This window comes from Canis lupus, chromosome 9 (genome assembly GCF_048164855.1).
Source record: "Canis lupus baileyi chromosome 9, mCanLup2.hap1, whole genome shotgun sequence".
In the NCBI taxonomy this organism is placed as follows: domain Eukaryota; kingdom Metazoa; phylum Chordata; class Mammalia; order Carnivora; family Canidae; genus Canis; species Canis lupus.
This window is the reverse complement of record NC_132846.1, coordinates 15,653,179-15,660,637: the sequence shown is the minus strand read 5'-3', so window position 1 is coordinate 15,660,637 and position 7,459 is coordinate 15,653,179. Positions and strand designations below refer to the sequence as shown.

Below are 7,459 nucleotides of genomic sequence, written 5' to 3'. Positions count from 1 at the left end.
GATAAATAAATCTGGGAGGTGATATTTACCTTATAACAGATTTTACAATAGAATTCTTACACAGGGCAGTCCGGGTGGCTCAGCAGTTTAGCGCCACCTTCAGCCGAGGGTGTGATCCTGGAGACCCGGAATCAAGTCCCACGTCGGGCTCCCTGCATGGAGCCTGCTTCTCCCTCTGCTTGTGTCTCTGCCTCTCTCTCTCGTACTCTTTGTCTCTCATGAATAAATAAATAAAATCTTTAAAAAAAAAAAAAAGAATTCTTATACAAAAGAAGCTCTTTTGGTGAATGTAAGTTATTTTTTTTTTAATTTTTATTTATTTATGATAGTCACACACACACAGAGAGAGAGAGAGGCAGAGACACAGGCAGAGGGAGAATCAGGCTCCATGCACCGGGAGCCCGACGTGGGATTCGATCCCAGGTCTCCAGGATCGCGCCCTGGGCCAAAGGCAGGCGCCAAACCACTGCGCCACCCAGGGATCCCTGAATTTAAGTTATTATATGGTATTTAAAAATGTGATTTCCTTACAACTTTGAATAATAAACCTATATCAAAGAATAAAATATAGGATGCCCATTCAAGGTCCAAACTTTGGTAGATCCACAGCTGTACCACTGATTTCCAGTCCTGCTACTCAGGAGTTATTTGATCTTGGACAAATCCTTGACCTCTCTTGGTTTGCTTATATGTAAAGTAGGGATAATAGTACATATCTCACTGAGTTGTCATGAGGATTAAACACGCAAAGCCACCATTCTTGCACTCAGTAAGTGGTTTCTCTAAAAAGGCAAAAAACATAATATGACCAAAGGAGTAATAAGTCTTACCACTCATTTCTCAACTCATTCACTCTCCTTATATGATACATCATGTGACCTGTAGTACACATTTAAGAAATGGTTGGCTATGGGTGCCTGGGTGGCTCAGTGGTTAAGCATCTGCCTTTGGCTCAGAGCGCGATCCAGGGTTCTGGGATTGAGTCCCACATTAGGCTCCCCGCAGAGATCCTGCCTCTCCCTCTGCCTGTATCTCTGCCTCTCTCTCTCTGTGTCTCTCATGAATAAGTAAATAATCTTTAAGAAGAAGGAAGGAAGGGAGGGAGGGAGGGAGGGAGGGAGGGAGGGAGGGAGGGAGGGAGGGAGGGAGGAGAGAGAGAGGGAGGGAGGGTTAGCTAGAATTAATTCTACAATCTATAATGGATAGTCAGACAAGTTAACTAACCATGTCCAGAAGGCTACCCTGACAACCCATCTGGGCTTCCTCCAAATTTTTTTTTTTTTTTTTATGATAGTCACAGAGAGAGAGAGAGAGAGAGAGAGAGAGGCAGAGACACAGGCAGAGGGAGAAGCAGGCTCCATGCACCGGGAGCCTGATGTGGGATTCGATCCCGGGTCTCCAGGATCGCGCCCCGGGCCAAAGGCAGGCACCAAACCGCTGCGCCACCCAGGGATCCCTCCAAATTTTGAATTGGCTCCCTGTTCTGACTTCAGAGAAAAAGATTGCTCTATGACTTTGAGAATTCATCAGGCTCTGCTCTCGAGTTTTTTTAAGTTAAAAGTGAGCAAGACCCAGGGCCCAGAAATGGGATCAGCCAGCCCTAAAAGTAGTTGTCAATGCCCACCAGAGTTTAAAAAGAGGGTTTTAAGAGGAGAAAATCTGTTGGTATGTTGAGTCAGTATGGATCACCAATACAATCTTAGATATATTTCATTCATCTTCTTTAAATCCCTAAAAGGCAAAGTCTCTTATCATGCAGAATGAAACCCGTGGCACTAAATGAAGTCCCTTGGTGTGACGTGCAAGACAGTAAGGTAGAGTGTCACGTAATCAGGTTTCTCAGTCCAGGACTTTTCCTGGCACTTCCTAACCAGGCCTTCTGAAAATTCCCTCGGTCTTCCCAACTCAATAAATGAAGATCGTAATGCTCCAGGATCCTTAGAACTAACAAAATGTTCCATTTGATGATTTGACCCCTGAGAAGCGAAACAGGCTAGAAATACCATGAGCAACCCTGGGCTGAGAAAAAATGTAACAGACCACATAGTCCTAGTCAGAATGTTTTGCTTCTTTTTCCCTGCGGTTTGGTGGTATATCCCCATGGGAAGGTTAATTGTTGTAATAGTGGTTATAACCACAAGGGAAAACCGAGTTGAATGGCGCGCATCCAGATAACCTTTGCACGAGGCAGACAGAGAGGGCTGCAGCCTCTCAGGAGCGCGACAGCCGGGGTGCCACAGTCTTATCTCCCAGGACACACCGGCTCTCCAGATGCTCCGAGGGTTGCTGCCGCTTACAGCCCAGTGCGTGCGAAGCTGACAAACCGGCTGGGCGTGCGCTGCTCTGGTGAACAAAGGGAGACAAGACGCTAAAACCTAAGAGCAAAGAGTGACCCATCCTAGGAGACCGATTAGGACGCGAGGCCGTTATCAGCCCGATCATTCCCACACACATGATAAAATTCACTATTGTACTCTGGTGGTGGGATTTTATTCGATCCTCACAGAGTAGTGAGGAAAATACATTTCCTTTTGTTTTCCTCCCGGACCCGTCATCATCTTTGCAAAATACTTGTCTCTGCGAGTTGTGCCAGCAGGGCCGTTGGAACCCGCAGGGCCACTGGAATACTAATCTCGCCCTTTCTGGCACCGGAAGCAGCTGCTGTATTCATGCAGAATAGGTGGAAACCTCTGGAAAAGAGCACGAGGAAAGAACAGAGTTTTACTTACTTGCCAAGGACGAATATAACAACAATAACAAAAATTAAAATCTGTATCGCATTTTACAATTTTCAAAGCATTTTCTTAAACGTTAAACATTATTTCATCTGATCATCAAGCTACTTCTTTCCTGTGTAGCCTGGGCCAAGCTGCAGAACTCTCCCAAGTTTAGTCCCCTTAACGGTCAAACAGGGATCAAACAGGGATCGTACCACTTACTTTACAGAATTGTTGTGAGGATAAAAAGGAAGCGTGTGTCAAGTGATTGGCACCATGCCCGGGGTGAAGGGACGCTGACAGTAGCTCCCAGCTCCTTGCTGTGCCAGCCTTCATCAGGTCACTCAGCTCATACGGGCCAGATCTGCGTCCAGAACCCAGGTTGTCTGACTGCCCTACTGTGCAAAGGCAGTAGGGAAGAGAGTATCCTGCTTTACACCTGTTGTGTACTTCCGTCTGTTGTCATCTCCATGTCTCATTGGACCGAACTAGTCAAAGGGTAGTGAGGATAGACACAACTTAAAGACAAAGTTCATTTTCTTTTTTTTTCCCCCCCTGAAGATTTTATTTATTCATTCATGAGAAACAGAGAGAGAAGCAGAGACGTAGTCAGAGGGAGAAGCAGGCTCCGCACAGGGAGCCCAATGTAGGACTCGATCCCAGGACCCCGGGATCATGCCCTAAGCCGAAGGCAGCCACTCAACCACTGAGCCACCCAGGTGCCCCATCAGTTCTTCTTTCTTTATGCTTCCAGGCTTGTCTTTAAGTTTCCTTTATTCTCTTTTTGTTTCTGAAACATTATATGATATGAAAAAAATAGCTCTGCACTAAACCCTCAACCAGAGAGAAGTTATCTTTAAAGCATTCACACAAAGAAAGGGACCAGGAAATAGCCTAATCCACAACTGAAATTAGAACAGATCACAGTAAAACAGAAGTTATTACTATTGACCAGATTTTATTTTTAACATCAGCTAAGTAATTATGTGCAAAGTGCAAAACCTTCATTTGTCGATTTCTAAGATTAAATTCAATAAAATTGTCTATAATCTATCATTTTCTCAGGTTTGCCTCTCCATAGTAGATCAAACATAAGTAATTAGATTTCTGCCTGACTAGCAAGGAGAGAAAACAGTTTCATTTTGGATAAATATCTTCCTAGTGGATTGAATTACATGTTCTTTCCTTTACCTATCACCATGTAACAATTGCTTCTGTGTTTTGTTTCCTTCAAAGTGTCGAAATGTTATCCCATAATTTCAGCAGAAAGATGCCACAGTTGAAGTTTGATTCTAATTCTAGATGGAAGGCTTATTCTTCCCAAAGCTCACTGCTCACCATCAGTCATCATTTTAATTTTGATAATAATCTATCTTCCGCATTGTTGATGCCACTTTTCCTTATTTTAATAAACATGATTATAGGAATAGCAACTACACTTGCATTTCAGAGTTTAGAAAATGTTTTCATACACATCATCTCTTGATCCTTACAATTCTGCAAAACAGAAAGTGAAGATATTTTTACAGAAGAAGCTGAGACTCGGAGCCTAACTAACTTGCCTACGATTTCCCAGCCAGAGAGACCTAGAACTGACACTACTGCATCATTTCATTTTATGGTAATAAAACTCCAAGAGGGATGCCTGCATGGCTCAGTGGTTGAGTGTTTGCCTTTGGCTCAGGACATGATCCCGGGGTCCTGGGATCCAGTCCCACATTGGGCTCCCCACGGGGAGCTGGCTTCTCTGCCTATGTCTCTGCTTCTCTGTGTGTGTCTCTTATGAATAAATAAATAAAATCTTAAAAAAAAAAAACAAACTCCAACAAGAGTACTTCAGGGCAACATTCCCGGGTCATCTGGTCATGAAACTAGTACCACACAAAGCAGTGCCTGAGCATACACCAAAGTGCTTGTGTATTATTTAGCTGACCAAAAGATGGCATCAGTTGTTGCCCTGCATAGGCATTGATGCAATTTGTATAGAGTAGTATGTACTGAGAACAATTTTGAGATGTTCTTTAATGATGGCTGCAGTTGAGACTTAATGAAAATAGCTTTTTTCCGATTCTAAAAATGATACATATTCTCACTCTAATTGTACAGAAAACAATAAAGAACAAAGTATATACCTGCAATCCCAGCACCTGGAGTAAACCTCTGCTCCTTTTAGAATCTCTCAAAGCGCATGCGTGTGCACACACACAGAACTCTATATACACAGCATTATAAAAAAAAGCTACCTGGCATTCTTTATTCAACATCTTAAATGTTTTTTCATGTCAGTACATGAGATCCTTAACTATTTTAACTGTTGAGAGTATATAGTGTATGGACGTACCTTTTTTTTTTTTTTCATTTAATCCTCTATTGATGAACTTCTAAGCTATATCCACTTCTTATTTTTCTACTGTAAACTACATTATGATGAAAATTTGGGATACATTTCTGAGAATATTACTGATTCAGAGGGTATTCCAATTTAAAGTAATATATATATTGCTATAGCACCCTCGTGGAGTGCTCTGATCTGTACTCATGTTGACAGTAATTAAGGGTACATTTCCCCATACTCTCGGTGACAGGTTTGTCAAACGACTTTTATCTTTTCCATTCTGAAAGATGAAAAATACCTTATTTTTTATTTGCATAATTTTGATAACTAGTGAAATTAAACATATTTTATTATGTTTTGGCCTATTTAATTTCTTCATTTTTTATTTCCCCTTATATGGTTCTCAAATTTTTTCAGAGATATATTCTTTTTTATCAATTTATAGAAATGTTTTATGGTTTTCTTTTACACATGTTGCAGATATTTTCACCTTCTTTATGTGTATTTGGCCTTGTTCAAGATGGTTTTTACTTCTCAGAAGAATTTTTTACTTTTTAGTAATCAAATTTATGAGTCTTTTCTTCTGTACTTTTCTGTCATGCTTAGAAAGGCCTTCCCCACCCCTAGATTATAAAAATATTCAACCAGGGACACTTGGGTAGCTCAGTGGTTGAGCATCTGCCTTTGGCTCAGATCATGATCCCAGAATCTTAGGATCGAGTCCTGCATCAGATTCCCCATAGGGAGGCTGCTTCTCCCTCTGCCTATGTCTCTGCCCTCTCTCTGTGTCTCTTACGAATAAATAAACAAAATCTTTAAAAAAAATTCATCCAAGTTTTTTCTGTGAGACCTCTATGGTCTCTTTTTTAAGATTTGCTCCTTTGACAATCTGGAATTTGGTTTATTATCATTATTATTTTTAACAATCAGAAATCAATTTATTATTTTTTGCCTCAGTCGCTCACTTGGAAAATGTTGCCATAAGGCCATTAATTAAATAGGCCATTTTTATCACATACTGAATTTTCATATATGCTTTCATCTATTTCTGCATTTTCTCATCTCAATTACTCATCTGTCTATACCTATATCAATATCACACTACTGTAATTTTTATAGTACTTTTATGTTTACTATTTGGCAGTTAAGTACTCCCTTATCACTTTTCTTTTATGTAAATTTCCATTATTAAATTCACATTGTCAACTCATACAGATACTACTGGAGTTCTGAATTGTTAGGGAGAATTAGCTTCTATAATACTGAACCTAGAAAACACATATTTACAAGTAGTGGTTATATAAATTACATTAATCTATACTTACAGAAACCATAAACAATCATAAACAGTTACATGGAAGAATGGATAAGATATGGTTCAGTTTTTCCAAAACAAGTCTCAGGAATTTTGCTTTGATAAGATGGAATAGTCATACTTATCCCTCTCCCCACCTCTAAGTATAACTGGAGACCCAGGACATTAAATATTAAACAAACGTAAGAAGTCAGAAAGGTGCCCAGAGGTAAACTGACTTGGGATCTTGACATGATGAGTTCCATGGATATTCTTTTGCTTCATATATCCCAGAGATGAAGCTGAAGAAGTTGGCAGTCTGAAAATGCCAACAGCTGCAAACAAACAAACAAACAAAAAAAAAACAACAAAAGCTTTCCTGTAGTTAGGGCATCAAAACCATAGAAGTTTAGTAAGATAGAAAACGTGTAGACAAGGGACGCCTGGGTGGCTCAGCAGTTGAGCATTTGCCTTTGGCTCAGGGTGTGATCCCGGAGTCCCAGGATCGAGTCCCACATTGGGCTTCCTGCATGGAGCCTGCTTCTCCCTCTGCCTGTGTCTCTGCCTCTGTCTCTCTCATGAATAAATAAATAAAATCCTTAAAAAAAAAAAAAAAGGAAAAAGAAAAAGAAAACGTGTAGACAATAATGCTGTACTCCAGCCAAACACTGCAGGAAAATCTGCGATCCCCACCTGCACTAATGCCAAAAAAAAAAAAAAAAAAAAAAAAGTCCTAGTAGAAAGACTAGACTTCCACGTGGTCTCAGTAAGCTTCAATGATGTGACCCAATATCTTCTCCAGGGTGGTATCAGAGAAGGCCTACTGGAGGGTCAGGACTTTCACCATTGCCCAGTAGTAAAGATGCCACCTCCATCACAGTGTCAGTGGAGACTGCAAGGACCAGAACTTCCACTTCTACCTAGCAGTACAAGGAGCAACCCCTCAGGTTTCAGTGGAGACCAACCTGGGGAACTAGGACTTGTACGTTCATCTGGCAGTAACAAGGCAGTGCCCTTACCCCACCTTCCATGGCTAGAGAGGTATCGGAGAAAGCCAGTTTAAATAGAGGTTTAAATAAGAACTAGAGTCTTATAATTTAGGACAAAAAATGT

General features: G+C 40.9%; 1 long non-coding RNA gene across 1 annotated transcript; it reads right to left on the bottom strand.

The window, feature by feature from the left end:
* Window positions 1–1,316: 1,316 nt before the first annotated feature.
* LOC140639369 (uncharacterized) lies at window positions 1,317–6,832 on the bottom strand. Its single transcript, XR_012036104.1, has 3 exons — window positions 6,586–6,832; window positions 2,940–3,205; window positions 1,317–2,690 (listed from the first exon to the last, which is right to left on the bottom strand). It is a non-coding gene; the product is annotated as an uncharacterized lncRNA (long non-coding RNA).
* Window positions 6,833–7,459: the final 627 nt, after the last annotated feature.